Here is a 16,801-nt window from a genome sequence, read left to right as displayed (position 1 = left end):
AGAGAGATTAAGTAGTGCTGTGCTAAAACCTGTCCTTCAGTTTCTCGAAAGTGTTCTTCCCCTGCATAAGAGGGTTCTATTTTTCTGCCTCCTTCTCTGGGCACTTTAGAATTTCTTCAGAATTTTTGTGGATACAGGTTCACCTTGCTTTATTGGGGCAAGGTGGCCATGAGTGGTGTGTCTTTCCATTAAAGATTTATCCTGTGCTTCCTGACATGAAAAAGCCCCATGGGAAGAGTTATCTCACAACGTTTTCCTGAGTTTTAATTGAAACAAGGGAAGAGAGGCTACCAAATGCCTGAGATTGGTGCACTAATTGATTAGTCCTTCCTTTTACCTTTTAAAAAAAATCTACACTGATTTCTTTGAAAGTAAAAAGACACTGCATTAAAAACAACACCGAACAGCTATCAGATGCACAGTAAGCACCTGGGAAGGCTACAGAATGCAGACCACTGGATAGATGAGTTGTAGAATTAAAGAAATTATGATCACAAACTCCCCTAGGCCACCTTGAAAGCAAGGTAAGCACAGCAAAACCCTGCAACCCACCCGTGAGGATTTTACCAAAATATTTCTCTCCCCTTTGATCATTTCTGAATGCAATTTCTTTTCTCATTAATTGATGGAGAACACTAACAAAAATGAGAAATTTATGGCAGTGCACTAATAATAAAGTCTCTTGAGGCAGTAAGTAGGGGGAAGAGGCAAACTGAACAGGAGGAAGATGTTGCTTCATGAGAGGAAGGGTGCTGACCAAACAGAAAGAGCAAAACAATTAGCTACATGAGGTTATTGGTCCTGAACCACTCCCTGGGAATAGTTGTGGCACTGAACTGTGATGTGCTCCTTCCTTTTTTAGCAGAGCTCGGAAAAGTTACTTTTTTAAACTACAACTCCCATCAGCCCCAGCCAGCATGGTCACTGGATTGGGCTGATGGGAGTTGTAGTTCAAAAAAGTAACTTTTCCAAGCTCTGTTTTTTAGTTAGACTACATCTAGGATAAGATCTGGATCCTCACACATCCAAAACCTATGCTGTTCCACAAGGCTGTATCTCCTTATGTCGTTCTTAGTCCTTATGTTTATGACTGTTGGTCTAGGCCACTGTTCTTCAACCTTGCGTCCCCAGATATTGTTGGACTCCATCTCCCAGCATCCTTGGCCACTGGCTAAGCTGAGGTCTAGGCGATATTCAACTAAGGCATCTTTGTCAGTGCAAGGATTACCACTAACACAACAGAACTTTCTTCCCCTCTCTTCCCCCCTGTACACTCCGTGCCTTCCCCAAATCTGCTCCAGAGAGTTGGGGGAACCCCTAGAACAGATTTAGAGGGCACACAGGGGGAGGAGGGGGGAAAGTCCCATTGTCCTACCTGTAATCCTTGCATTGATGGGATGCTTATTTAGAGCTACACTGGACACAACCCTAGGAGGTTAGAGAGGTTATATGTTCTCCTGCCTGCTTCCATGGCTTACATGGTTAGAGAGCTGCTCTGTGGAATCTGAGGGGTGGCTTCTATTATTTGCTTTTCTTGCCTTAATGCATTCATTGCATTGTTTTAATTCCACATTTCACCTGGTGGGATTTGACCCTTCCCCTCTCCTATTTCCCATTGTCCTGGTAAACTATTGAGGGGGGTCACAGGCTTGTTTCCTAGGACAGCTCAGTTGTAACTCCCATTGTCGCTTAGCCTAGTTTCCTTACTCTCTCCTGGCAAAAAGCATTTGTTCTCCAGGTAGAACAAGAATCCTTTTCCTGGATTTTTCTCCGAACATGACTTCTCCCAAGTGAGCTGTAGAGCTGGCTGAGCATTAGGCTGGACTGTCAGTCCTTCCCTCCCTATGTGTCTGCTTATCGAAAGAAGGCAGCATGTGTTTGTATCATAAGGGAATCTGAATTTCATCTGCAGGGATCATTGGAGTGACTGGGTGAGCTGAATATTGTGGATCACACTGTTGAGGGTGCTGCAATGTCCTTATGTCTACCAGGCTGCAATGTGTTCGTGCGTGCTGGAGGGCGTTTAGGATGGCATTATGACAAAATGTCTATTTTACCCTTCCATACCCCAGTCCTTTCCACACATAGCTGATGCAGGGGATGTCACTGGTGCATTCATGTACATCTCCTGTTGTCATGGATGCTGAGCAAATGCCCACCACTGTTACTGTGTAGTTAAAATTGGATTGTTTTCCTTTAAATTTTGCTGCTGGAAGCGCACAGAATTCCAGCTACACTATTCCAAATTAGTGGATTGTTGATATAGCAGTAGGATTACCCAGTAATGTATCTAAATACTTTTGACACATCTTTGTTATGAAACAGGTCCTAAAGCACCTATAGCTACAACAAAAAACAGCTATTCAGTATCTCACAAAAAAAAAAGATTTTAGAGCTAAGAAAATATTATAATTTTTCCTTGTTGTTATATGCCTTCAAGTCAGTTATGACTTATGAGAACCCTATGAATCTTTTTTGGATATATTCACAGGGTTTTCATGGTAAGAGGTATTCAGAAGTGGTTTACCATTGCCTTCTTCTAAGCCTACGGCACTCGGTATTCCCAGGCAGTCTCCCATCGAAGTGCTAACCAGGTCTGCCCCTGCTTAGCTTCCAAGTTCAGACAAGATCGCGCATGTTCAGGGTAGTTTGACCGCAGACCTAATTTTTCCTTATTTTATTTTATCATTCATTTGCCCAGTTCTTTCTCACCTTCTCTTTCCAAATTATCATTATTGTTGTTATTATTATAATAATAAAAGAAGTGTCTTGCTTAACTAAATGTTAGACTGGAGACACTATTTTCAAACAGTTGATTCTTGAATTGTTTGTTTTTTTAAAAGGTCACTGTCTTGGTGCCTGCACTTATCCCACTTTCATCTGCAATAAGCAATTTATGCAAGCTTTTCTACTATTTCAAAAATCCAGTGAACCTGTTTGATGACCAGAGACAACTGTGGGGCAGACAAAATGTGTATGTACATATATTATAGCAAGTCAAGCCTTTCTGAATCCACTTGTAACTCAAAAAGTATGGTCTGCCACCAGACTAAAATGCAACAGTCACCCATTTCTTTTGACCAACAGGAACCATCTGCTGCAATTTAAGATAAGGGATCTACTTAAGAGGCTGTATCAATTTTGCTGAAACATAAAAAGTGTCTTTCTAAAGAGGGACAATCTTCCTAGCTGACTTAGTTTAGAAATTGATTTAATAAGTCAATACAATGTTATTATGCAGACGAGTTCAGAAGAGAAAAAGTGCATCCTACTTTTTAAACAAGAAACTAATGACCTCTAGTTTACAGAAGCATTTTTTTAAATAACCATTGGGGTGGGGAAAATTTTACGCTACTCAGCACTCCCAAAGTGTATTTTTCTTGCTCTACAACTGTTGTGCAATTGTAGCTCACACAGAGTGAACTTAATAATTATACATGTTCTCAAAGCAGTTTACATAGAAGTTTCATACAATTAATGGACCTAAAACTATAAAAGTTAGCCACTGCAGGCACAAAGCAGCAGCAGTCTGTAGTTTAAGAGCCTTGCTCACAAAATCACAATGGAATAAAAAAAATTTAACTGTCTCTGAAAGGAGACAAATGAGATACAAAAGCAGACCTCACGAGGGAGTGCATTCCACAGTTCCAGGGCTACCAGAGAAAAACTTTTTGCTTTTTATTTTATTGCATTCACAACACTATGCTACAAACATTGTAAATTGGGTTATTCCCTTACAGCACAATACTTTACTCTTTTAATTCAGAGAGCAATCCAACTTGAGTTTACGCCGGGCTGGGGAGAGTTGGATGTGGTGGACCCCTCGCTGATCTGGCAGGCTTCTGGTGTCTGTGGGCTCTGCCATGGTCTGCTAGCAGAAGCTTCCCAGCCTGGCTGAGCTGTGGCAGCACTGGGAGCCTTCCGGCACCACTGGGGGTCCAGCAAGGACAGCCAGCCCAGCAAATGGATAGCCGGTGAAAGCCAGTGGTAGCTCTGAAAACAGAGGGTGTTCCGGGGCATGGTGGGGGAGGAGCTATGGGGCGACTTACGCAGCATCCAAGCCCCCTTGGAGCACTCCTGTGGGTCCCCATTTGGCCCAAAGTTCCACCAGCAAAAAGGCCAGAGCAGTAGAATTATTCCATTGGTGGTCTACAGGGAGCGCTGACTCCCTGGTAAGCTTGTTCATGGGAGCCAGCACTTCCTTTCCAACTCCTGCACACAGCTCCCAATGGAACCTGCATTCAGTCAGACCAGCAGCTGCCAAGCAGCAAGTGGATGCAGCGGAGGTTCCTGCCGGCTCCTTCACCACTGCTGCTGCCCCCCACTGGCTACCCATATTTGGATTGCTCTGCCCATCTCTTTGAGTTCAAAGGGACTTACTGCCAGGTAGGCTGGTACAGAGCTGCAGCCTTAATGCTCCACCACAAAGCCTCTTGCTTGGTCCTTGTGTGTATAGATTTCCTAGCAGCGCACAATCTCCTGATCGCCTTAACATGCCAAGACCATCACTAATGACATCAATGAAGTATTGACTCAAATAAGAAACATGGGTGTCAATACCATCCATGCAGTAAATAAACTCTCTCATCATTTGTTTGATTCTGCCCCTTTTGTCTCCCTGTGCCCCTTGGGAAGCCACCTATACATGCAGTGAAACAAGTAAAAAAAGACTGGAGTAACTGAGTGGAGAATACACACAAACTACAGAGAGATCTCATAATGATAAGGAATGTGGTTCCATTTCTTTGACTGGAAGAAGGGGATTGTGCACTGGCAATGGAAATAATAGCTGGAGGTGGAGGTGGGGAGAGAATAAAATCATTGCTGACAGATTGTTGAGAAAACACAATATCCCACACACTGTAGCACTACATTGAGGGACATCTGGATTGGCAACAAAGGAGCAAAAAGTCTACTAGTTATTTCTTGCATAGAATGGCCCACATGCTGTTTCCCTATCTGCCACTGCATCTGTGGGTAAAAGAGTACCAAGATCAAAAATTATAAAGGCAGACAACTCAGTGTCAGAGTTCCTCAACATCAGACCCCTCCAATCATTTTTTTCCGTTGCACGTTTGTGATTATTTGTGCTCATGATACTATTGGGGTGGTCACACACAATCCCATGTTTAATACTGTTTGTGCCTGCAAATGTTTTGGAGCCTGCTTCATTTCCAATCAGTAACATCCTGCTGAAATCCCCTAACTTTTTATACCACAAATGTTCCAGTTTATTTCTGTCCTGATTTTGTCACAATATAGCTCCTCTGGACAGTAGTAATACAGCAGCATTGAGGCAGCATCACAGAACGAACTAAAACAAAATAATTCCAGCACTAACACACTATTATTGCGTAAAGAACATATTGCAAAAAGCTCCCACAATAAAAAAGTCTTGAGGGGTCCATCAACAGGGTATGGGGTTGTTTTTCCTATTATGGCTCCCTACTGCCTGATTAGGTCTAGCAGTGCATTTTTTGTCTTAACTTTTAGAGCAGTGGTTCTTAACCTTTTCCATTGCCAGCACCCCTTGGATTTCCAAAATATGCTCTCGCACCCCCTGAAAAAATACAGTTCGTTTTTTATTTTATTTTAATGCGTGTTTTAGCCTAACTTAACTAAGATAAATGACAGTTTCCCAAAATCTTTGGTTGGGCCTCGCACCCCTAGAAAAAGTGTCGTGCACCCCAAGTTAAGAACCACTGTTTTAGAGCTTACCCTGTGGTCCATGGACTCTCAAAGAGATCATGAATGAGGGTCTGTGAATTGTGCACGCACACTCAATAAAAAAAAAAGTCAATTTCTAATGCAATAATATAAATTGTATTTATTTATGGGGGTCCATAGTTTTCATCAGAGTCTCAAAGGGGTATATGACCCCCAAAAAATCAAGTGTAAGGCTTGCCTTTTTTTATATGGGGTTTCTGACAAGCAGGGCTACCCTAAAGCATTTTAGTGACCATGCCTGCTGTTATTGAATGGTTCTGGTATGTGCTTGTTTTATCATGACTTTAACCATTTGCTTCCTTCTTAATTTAGCCATTGATAAAACTGTGAAGAGTCAGGGCACACCTATAAATATATAGACAGATTTCTACCTCTCTAGATTTCTACCACATTGTGTGTGTGCCCCATTTCCCCCAATTCAGCACACAAATCATGTTGTCCCTGATCTTAGTAAAGTCCTTCACTAGCCTACTTTTCTTTTTGTACCTGTTATTTCAACCGCCCCCTTCAGCTCATTTTCCCTCAGGCCTCTTATGTCTAGATTGGCTTCCCATTTAGTGTTCCAGTCTTCAGCCTCCCTGACTGCCTTGCCACACTTTTCCTGTTGATAGAATATCCACCACCTCATAGCACCAAGAGGTTTTTCAAAAACAAGCTGACTTTTCATGATTTTTCAAAACAGAAATGGCATTGTTTATCAACATTCAATTGCCAATTCCTTCACTTAAGTATGGACTAAAAAGTGGACATCCCAGCTGTTCAGCCAATAGCAAGGGGTAAAGAAAACAGGTAGGGACCACAGAAATTTTATTTTAGGCAGTATTCAGTCCATTATCATAAGGATTTCCACTTGCAGAACAGGACTTCCCACGTCTCGTCCCACCAAACATGCCTGTGCCCTCTCCATATCTTTTCCAGAGGGTTATGGGAGGTGCAGGAGAGGGGAAGCATGTTCCATTGCACAAGGAGAAATCTTTGCACTGATGGAATGAGAGAGCTACCGCTATACTGAATTCCACCCATAAACCTGAAGCCAGTTTTTAGCCCATTATATACACTGTAGACTCATTTAAACTCCATGAAAAGTCTTGAATTATAAATAATGTTATGAAGCCCCTTATCACCAAATAAGAGAAAGTGCAGAAAGCTGAAGTAATTACTATGGTAAATCCTAACATATGACAGAATCAAAAATACATAAAACTAGGGCTTTGACCATTTTAGCATGTCAATTTTGTGCTAGAACATCCACATAAAATCAGTCCAACAAGTGAGCTCTGAAACAAAATACTGCATAATGTTCCTGTTCAGGGTTTTAGCCAGTCAGCCATGCCTTCTTCCAAGATACACCATTCACTCCTCCTCCCACCCAGTTTTCTGGTTTCCACCCCCCCACACACACACACTTACACACCCGCTCCAATCAGCCAACATTCCATGGCCACTAAGTATGCTCATTCCTCACTGGGCATTTTTCTCTTTAGAGTTTTCATACTTGTACAAATGTTGGTGTTCCTCCAAGAATGCCAATACCTTTTTCTTGCTTGTGGGTGGTGCCGTTTTGGCTACATATGCATGCCTGAACATCGGAAATAGAGGGAATGGTCTCCAGTTGAACTGGCATAATACCCAGTTTTAAGTAGGGCAATTTTGATCCTGTTGCTATACATAACATTTTTACAGCCATGGTTCATCTGCTGGATTTAAAATTAACCTCTTGTGCCTCTGGCCTTGTGCCTTCTTAAAGTTATTATGGAAACAGTGACTATACTTGCTTTTTTATAAAAATATCTTGATGTATGACAGTTAAGTGCCAAAAGGAATTTTAGAAGTGGTAGTTAAGATGTTGCACTGCATGAATGTATCCACATAATATTTTTTGTTGAAAATATGCTAACCTTACAGAATGGCAGCATGCCAGTTCTTGAAATGTGGCTCTCTAAGGGTATCCCAATTTAAGTTGTAACATATGTGTTCTGTGGCAAAGAACAGAAATAAAATGTGCTGCTGACTTCATAGCCAATTTACATAATGATTGTCTTGCCTACATAAAGATAGGTCCATCTTGTTAGCTCTTAAGTGGCTGGGCCTTTTTGCAAAATTTACCCAGAGGCTGACTGTTAATGGATTACCACCTATAAATTCAGCAAGATCTGTGCATATTCAGACTCCTAAATGTCCAATAGATCTAGCTAGGTCACACCAAGACCCCTTTGGTGCCACACAGTTCATACAAGGATGACATCAACAAAAGACATCAAAAGCAAATTTTTAGTTAAAAATAAACATTGTTAAAAACCATTTAGATAAATTAATTTTTCTAAACTGGAAGTTTTTACCTGCTTCCCAAAAAGATATACAGTTTCTAAAAGATATACAGTAGGGCCCCGCTCATACGGTGGGTTCCGTTCCGGACCCCTGCTGTAAAGCGGAAATCGCCGTAAAGCGAAACCCATTGACAATAATGGGACGCGTTGAGCGAAAATGACATCAAAATGGCGTGCGACGGAAAAAAACTGCCGTAAAAATGGAACAACCACCTTAATGCAGGGACTTTCCTTAATTGAAAGCCGCTGCATTAGCGAAGCGCTGTAAAGCAGGGCCCTACAGTACTTGCTTTCTGGAATAGAAAACATATTGGATATAACTAGATCTCCCTAGCATCCATGGGGTACTACAAAGTGTTTAAGAGACTTATGTTATGCTCTACTATAGCCTTCCCACGTCTGGTCACCTCCTGATGTTTTGGTCTACAACTCCCATCAGCCCCAGCCAGCATGGCCAATCAAAACTGCTCTAAGTTAAAAGTGCTGTCATTAGCTGTTCTTAAAATCCCTGGGAAACAGAAATGAGGACACTAGGTAGGCTTTCACTGAAAAGCCAGCACTGAAAAGCCTCTCTCTCTGGTCGCCACCTGCCACACTTCAAAGAACTGGGGCACAAATAGAAAGGCTTCATACATAGATAGTATACTTTTCTTTTTGGCTCGCTGTCTCCATTGTAAACTCTCTCTGCAATAATAATTAACCCTCCATCAGCATAAGGGCTCAAATTTACCCCAACAGTGTTTTAAAAATTGAGGTGTGAACTGACACACTGAGTTTAAATAAAAGTCGTTTAAAACTGATTGTTTTATTTTTACAGCTTTAGGAAGCAATTCTACCCCTAGTGGAATGACTAGGAAAACTGAAAAACCATGCACATAAGGTACATGGGGTTAACTTGATCCCACAAAATGTTACTTAATTTTATTAGTTACAGAACCCATTCTTTGTTTCTTGTGAAAAAAAGAGCACAGAGGCTGAACAAAATAATCTTGTGTACTGTCATAATAGACACAATATTCACTTAATATCACTAAAATGATAATAGGGATCAATAGTTGGGATCGACAGATCCATTCAAGTCCAGTTCATCCAAGTTCTGCATGGGGATGGGACTAAGTGTGGTATTCAAAGTTAGTTCTACTCAGAATAGATCCATTGAAGTTCATAGACATGACTAATTTAGGTTCATTCGTTTTACTGGGCCTACTTAGTTGAACTTTGTTGAATACAACCCCAAGTCAATCCTGTTTCCATGTGTATTTTAAATATTTGTGATGTACACTACCTCCATTCCTGTATAGTATTTTTCTGTCTTTAATTTTTTTAAAAAAAATTGTACTCCTGATGTCCAAAGTGGCTAGCACACAGGGCTCCTTGCTGCCACACACTTTGAATGCAAAGGGTTATATCCATCCAAGTCATACTCAGAGCAGACCTATTGAAATCAATGGACTCAAGTTAGCCACGCCTATTGATTCCAATTATTTACATGGACTGCCTTCAAGTCGATCCCAACTCAGTGAATGGGGTTTTCATGGTAAGAGGTATTCAGAGGGGGTTTATCATTGCCTCCCTGTGAGACTAGTCCTCCCCAGCTGGCTAGGGCCTGCTCAGCTTGCCACAGTTGCACAAACCAGCCCCTTCCTTGTCTGCAACTGCTAGTTGGGGGGCAACTGGGCTCCTTGGGACTATGCAGCTTGCCCACGGCTGCACAGGTCGCAGGGCATGTAACCCCTGAGCCACTCACGGTGGGGGTGATCTTTAGCTGGCCCTTTACACCCAGGAGACACAAGCAGGGATTTGAACTCACAGACTCTGGACTCCCAGCCAGGCTCTTCTCCACACTGTGCTATACAATTATTATTAGTTAATATTATTATCATTATGTATTAATTTATATGCCACTTATATGCCAAAATGGCTTCTAAGTAGTTTACAAGTATAAAATCAGTTAGAAAACCCACACATAACTAAAATACACAGTAAAACCATTCCATCAAAGCATTAAGATATCCATAATTTTAAAATGCAATAAAAGCCAGTTAAAAAGCTTAATTTTTATGTGTCTACTCCAAGTAGAACTAAGATGGATTCCACCCAAATATATCAAGTCCCCCTCAGCATGACAGGACTTGATGGTGTGCTGTCACTGTCAGAGGGAATTGTACAGAAAAAATATGGCTGTGTGCATCCAATCTTTATCATGATCCATTTGGATCAAATCAGTTGAGTGTGCTTAGCAACCAGAGTTTGCCAGATTCTGCCTCCATTCCTAGTCAATAGGACCTCTTGGGTTTACAAACCTGGATTTTTAAAACATATTTTCTTAGAACCTTCCCTGTAATCAAGAAAAAATGTTTTTTCATCATAAAGTTCTCACTGAGCAAACCTAACTCATCTGGCTTTTGGGGTCATTTGGTCCCAGTTGCAAGACTCTTCCACAGTGCTTCATACCATATAAGAATATTAACATTACAATTAGTGTCATTCAGTGGATTGTTATTATGTGCCTTCACATAGATTTCGACTTATGGCGACCCTATGAATCAGCAACCTCCAATAGCATCTGTTGTAAAACACCCTGTTCAGATCTTGGAAGTTCAGGTCTGTGGCTTACTTTACGGACTCAACCCATCTCTTGTTTGGCCTTCTTTTTCTGCTCCCTTCTATTTTTCCCAGCATGATGGCCTTTTCTAGTGAATCACATTCAGTGGAAGGGGTCAATAAAACAGTATGTGCCATCCAGAACTACCAAATATGGCAAAGTACGTTGCTGACATATACAGGTATTCCTGTTCTAAATCTTAGGCCAGATAATGATTAAGAAACTAATACCACATTTTCAGGGTTCCAGATATTGATAACATTTTTCCCAATGTGCCACTAGCCAGGGAATTAGCTAAGAAATATGCTTTTAAATAAATAAATAAACAAACAAACTGTTAACGACACAATATGTTTTGTGCATTTGAAACCTGGAAAGTCAGTTTGACCTCACAGACTGTTCTTGTAGGTTTGTGATCTTTACACTGTGGGGCATTATTGATCCTGATGACTTGTCTGCAGCTATACAAAGGCTCTTTTTCCTTTTCCATGTGAATTATATCATGCTTAATACCATCCACCAGGTATTTTATTTTTATGGCTGTGTTTGGATGCATTTAACACCAAAACTGGACTAATACAGTCAATTTTCCTATCAATAGAGAGTTAAGTTTCTAACTGCAATCCTATCTATAGAGGAGACCCAGCAGTCCTCCATCAACCATGATCGTTTAGTGTGGCTCTGCTCCTTTTCCTACACCAGTTTGAGAGAAGGCAGGACTAAGAATAATTAAATAAAACTGACAAATCTGGTTATTTATTTTTAAATAAAATGGATCTTCTTGGTAGAGAGCTCTTTGAGGGAAATCTGTTAGCTATTTATCAGCTTAAACTCATTATCTGCACATATGGTCTTCAGTGTGTGTGTATGTTAAATTGGGCAAGTATTTGCTGGTAAGATGTCATCCATCCAAGTGCCAGAAACTGGGAGGAGAGGAAGGCTGGGTAGAACATGTTCTTTTTTTTAATGTCATCAACTGAAGTGCTACCACAATGCAAGTCATACTAGTTTAACCATTGAAGAATCCTATATCAGGCAACAAGGCAAGGTGAATGCTTAAATATGAAGGTAATGAGGGAAAGAAATGGATAGATTAATGAGAGAAACAGTCATACAACATGTTTCATTTTTGCATTCAGTTGTTCCATGAGACTCAGGGCAGATAATTTTTGGCCCTGCATGTACATCTGCATGAATAATATGCATACACAGATCTTATACGCAGCCACAATCATATCCTAAAATGAATTTGAATCTCCCAAGTTCCACATCATCACTATAAATATAATTCATGTGTCATAAATTCATGTATCAAACATTTAGCAGGAATGCAGATATGCATGTGAGTTTCATATGCACAGTACCCAATAAAATCATAATCTCAACAATGAGCAAGAAACAACTGCAGCCTGCTGATGTTCATCAAAGTATAGAGTGGCTTCACTTCCCACATCTCCAGTATACATGCTTGAAAAAAACATCAGTGCTATAGGTAAGTTGAAGCATGCTAACTCTGGCAGGGCTAAGGGCTCAGAAGACAGAATACCAGAATGCTAGCTTTTTTTCCTTATGCATGAAAAACTGTAAACTGGCAAGCCAGAATGACAGAACTAAGCTACAAAAATACATAACCCAACTATCATCATCTGTTTAGTAGGATCAGTTCCATGAAATAAGCCTATTTTAAAACCTTCTCAACTATCTACTCACCTCATATAGTAAATGAACAAGGAAAAATACACCTTATTGATCTAACACAATTACAATTCAGCAGGGGAGACTCTTAAATGTAACAATTCAAACTGTCTAATAAAGTGGCTCAAAAGAAAACAAGTGAACTAAAATAACAGTACAGATGTTGCTCTTGTTTTCAGCTGTTGTACTCCTTTCCATACATTCCTTTTCAGCTGCTTAAAACTGGGATAAAGTAATGTGTATTAAATCATGTTTTCAATTAAAGATATACAAATACAGAATTTGGCAGGAAGTTTAGGGCTGATCAGCAGTTTCGTAAGCAAGCTTCAATTATTTTTTCCCCTTCTCTTCTCCCCCAGCCCAAAAACTGTAACACTAAACAACAAGCCAAGCATGATATCATCCTGGGATAAAGATGTTGTAAGAGAGGCAGAGAAAAATAGGAGGTTCTCCGAACCAGCAATTGCATGCTCTGAAAAAGCATTTTAGTCTTGACTGTTAAAAATACAGTCATGATGAAATGGGTGGGGCATAGAAGTACTGCTATATTTCATTAAGCCTTAACTGAAACATTTTATAAAATATTTAATTGTTGTGAGTTGTGTTCTTTGTGAGATCCTTCAATCAAATGGACTGATATATTGATGCCATGTTTTACAGTGAAATGTCACTCCAGACAATACATGATGGCATATTTGTTGTAAACTTACTCATGAAGCTTGAATTCCTCACCTGAAGTTCAGAAATAAAATATACAGTGCCTTGCAAAAGTAATCAGACCCCTGACCAATGCTCTCATATTACTGAATTACAAATGGTACATTGTAATTTCACTCTATACGATATTTTATTTTGAAAAACTGAAGCTCACAATCAATGATTGTAAGGTGACATTAGTTTTATGTTGGGAAATGTTTGTAAGAAACATAAAAACAAACATGTTGCTTGCATAAGTATTCAACCCACATACATTAATATTTAGTAGAGCCACCTTTCGCTGCAATAACAGCTTTAAGTCTTTTGGAGTGGGTATGTATCAGCTTTCCACACAGTGTCAGAGGGATTTTGGCCCATTCTTCTTGGCAAATTTGATCCAGGTCGTTCAGGTTTGTTGGACGTCGCTTGTGGATCTCAATTTTCAAAGAGCGCCACAGATTCTCAATGGGATTGAGATCAGGCCTTTGACTGGGCTACTGTAGGACATTCACTTTTTTGTTCTTGAGCCACTCCAATGTTTGCTTTGGCCTTGTGCTTGGTATCATTGTCGTGTTGAAAAGTGAATTTTCTCCCAAGCTTCAGTTTTTTAGTGGACTGAAAATGTAAATGTACTACCTTCAAGTCGATTCCGACTTATGGAGACCCCATGAATAGGGTTTTCATGAGGCTGAGAGGCAGTGACTGGCCCAAGGTCACCCAGTGAGCTTCATGGCTATGTGGGGATTCGAACCCTGGTCTCCCAGGGCATAGTCCAACACCTTAACCACTACACCACACTGAAGCAACTTAGTAATTTCCCTGTATTTTGCTCCATCCATTCTTCCTTCAATTTTAACAAGATGCCCAGTCCCTGCTGATGAGAAGCATCCTCACGGCATGATGCTAGGGATGGCATGTCTTGAAAAATGGGCAGTGTTAGATTTCCGCCACACATAGTGCTTTGAGTTTTGGCCAAAAAGCTCTATCTTGGTCTCATCTAACCACAAAACCTTTTCCCACATTGCAGCTTGGGCACTCTCGTGATTTCTGGCAAACTCTGACTTGCTTTCAGATAATACTTTTCAAGCAACAGCTTCTTTCTTGCCACGTCCCATACAGCCCAATGTTATGCAGAGCTCTTGATATGGTTGACTGGTGAACCATTACTCCACTACCTGCCACTGTAGCTCCTTCAAAGTGATTGTTGGTCTCTCTGTGGCTTCTCTCACAAGTCCCCTTTTTGTTTGAGCGCTGAGTTTTGAAAGACGGCCTTTTCTTGGCAGTGCCTGGGTGGTGTGATGCAGCTTCCACTTCCTGATTATTGATCCAACTATGCTCATTGGGATATCCAAACACTCGGATATGATTTTCTACCCTTTTCCTAATCTATGCATTTGCATGACATTATCTCTCACTTTTGTAGAATGCTCTTTGGTCTTCATTTTCCTTCAGATCCACAGCCTGACCAATGATCCTCCAACAGTGGGGTTTTTATCTGACAATGTGACAGCAACTTTAATGGTTCCCAGCTGGATGCCAATGGTAAGGTCATTGTGTCCTCGATAGGACAATTTCTTTCATCTGTGTAAACTGGAAGCTTCAACAGCACTTACGCAAGCAACATGTTTCAGTTTTGTATGTTTCTTACAAACATTTCCCAACATAAAACCAATGTCACCTTACAATAATTGATTTTGAGCTTCAGTGTTCCAAAATAAAATATCATACAGAACGAAATTACAATGTACCATTTGTAATTCAGTAATATGAGAGCATTGGTCAGGGGTCTGACTACTTTTGCAAAGCACTGTATCATCACATGAATCATTTGATATCTGGAATGTTATTGGCTGTATAAACCAAAGTGACCTTATAACAAACCTAAAGCTTCAAAAACCCTGTTACTCTTCAGAATCTTCTTTTCTACCCCAAAACATCCTCCCCAGCCATAATTCACTAAGCAAACTGACACATGGTCATTGCATGTGCTTTTACACATGTACCTTCCTCCTCCTGCAGGAAACCCAGACAAGCATATTCTAAGAACATAAGAACATAAGAACATAAGAACATAAGAACATAAGAACATAAGAACATAAGAACATAAGAACATAAGAAGAGCCTGCTGGATCAGGCCAGTGGCCCATCTAGTCCAGCATCCTGTTCTCACAGTGGCCAACCAGGTGCCTGGGGGAAGCCCGCAAGCAGGACCCGAGTGCAAGAACACTCTCCCCTCCTGAGGCTTCCGGCAACTGGTTTTCAGAAGCATGCTGCCTCTGACTAGGGTGGCACAGCACAGCCATCATGGCTAGTAGCCATTGATAGCCCTGTCCTCCATGAATTTGTCTAATCTTCTTTTAAAGCCATCCAAGCTGGTGGCCATTACTGCATCTTGTGGGAGCAAATTCCATAGTTTCACTATGCGCTGAGTAAAGAAGTACTTCCTTTTGTCTGTCCTGAATCTTCCAACATTCAGCTTCTTTGAATGTCCACGAGTTCTAGTATTATGAGAGAGGGAGAAGAACTGTTCTCTATCCACTTTCTCAATGCCATGCATAATTTTATACACTTCTATCATGTCTCCTCTGACCCGCCTTTCCTCTAAACTAAAAAGCCCCAAATGCTGCAACCTTTCCTCGTAAGGGAGTCGCTCCATCCCCTTGATCATTCTGGTTGCCCTCTTCTGAACCTTTTCCAACTCTAGAATATCCTTTTTGAGATGAGGCGACCAGAACTGTACACAGTATTCCAAATGCGGCCGCACCATAGATTTATACAACGGCATTATGATATCGGCTGTTTTATTTTCAATACCTTTCCTAATTATTGCTAGCATGGAATTTGCCTTTTTCACAGCTGCCGCACACTGGGTCGACATTTTCATCGTGCTGTCCACTACAACCCCGAGGTCTCTCTCCTGGTCGGTCACCGCCAGTTCAGACCCCATGAGCGTATATGTGAAATTCAGATTTTTTGCTCCAATATGCATAATTTTACACTTGTTTATATTGAATTGCATTTGCCATTTTTCCGCCCATTCACTCAGTTTGGAGAGGTCTTTTTGGAGCTCTTTGCAATCCCTTTTTGTTTCAACAACCCTGAACAATTTAGTGTCGTCAGCAAACTTGGCCACTTCACTGCTCACTCCTAATTCTAGGTCATTAATGAACAAGTTGAAAAGTACAGGTCCCAATACCGATCCTTGAGGGACTTCACTTTCTACAGCCCTCCATTGGGAGAACTGTCCGTTTATTCCTACTCTCTGCTTTCTGCTTCTCAACCAATTCCTTATCCACAAGAGGACCTCTCCTCTTATTCCATGACTGCTAAGCTTCCTCAGAAGTCTTTGGTGAGGTACCTTGTCAAACGCTTTTTGAAAGTCTAAGTACACCATGTCCACTGGATCACCTCTATCTATATGCTTGTTGACACTCTCAAAGAATTCTAATAGGTTACTGAGACAGGACTTTCCCTTGCAGAAGCCATGCTGGCTCTGCTTCAGCAAGGCTTGTTCTTCTATGTGCTTAGTTAATCTAGCTTTAATCATACTTTCTACTAGTTTTCCAGGGACAGAAGTTAAGCTAACTGGCCTGTAATTTCCAGGATCCCCTCTGGATCCCTTTTTGAAGATTGGCGTTACATTTGCCACTTTCCAGTCCTCAGGCACGGAGGAGGACCCGAGGGACAAGTTACATATTTTAGTTAGCAGATCAGCAATTTCACATCTGAGTTCTTTGAGAACTCTCGGGTG

At 41.0% G+C, this 16,801-nt stretch overlaps 1 protein-coding gene and 1 pseudogene across 7 annotated transcripts in view; both read right to left on the bottom strand.

Annotated features, from left to right (window-relative positions):
- The window catches only part of TSPAN18 (tetraspanin 18), a 302,190-nt gene that overhangs the window by 275,953 nt on the left and 9,436 nt on the right, over positions 1-16,801 (bottom strand). The gene's annotated exons all lie outside the window — the stretch shown is intronic.
- On the bottom strand, positions 2,543-2,661 carry LOC133378592 (5S ribosomal RNA; annotated as a pseudogene).

This window comes from Rhineura floridana, chromosome 2 (assembly GCF_030035675.1).
Source record: "Rhineura floridana isolate rRhiFlo1 chromosome 2, rRhiFlo1.hap2, whole genome shotgun sequence".
NCBI classification, from domain to species: Eukaryota; Metazoa; Chordata; class Lepidosauria; order Squamata; family Rhineuridae; genus Rhineura; species Rhineura floridana.
Note: the sequence above shows the minus strand (reverse complement) of the source record. Positions and strands in the feature narration are given on the sequence as shown.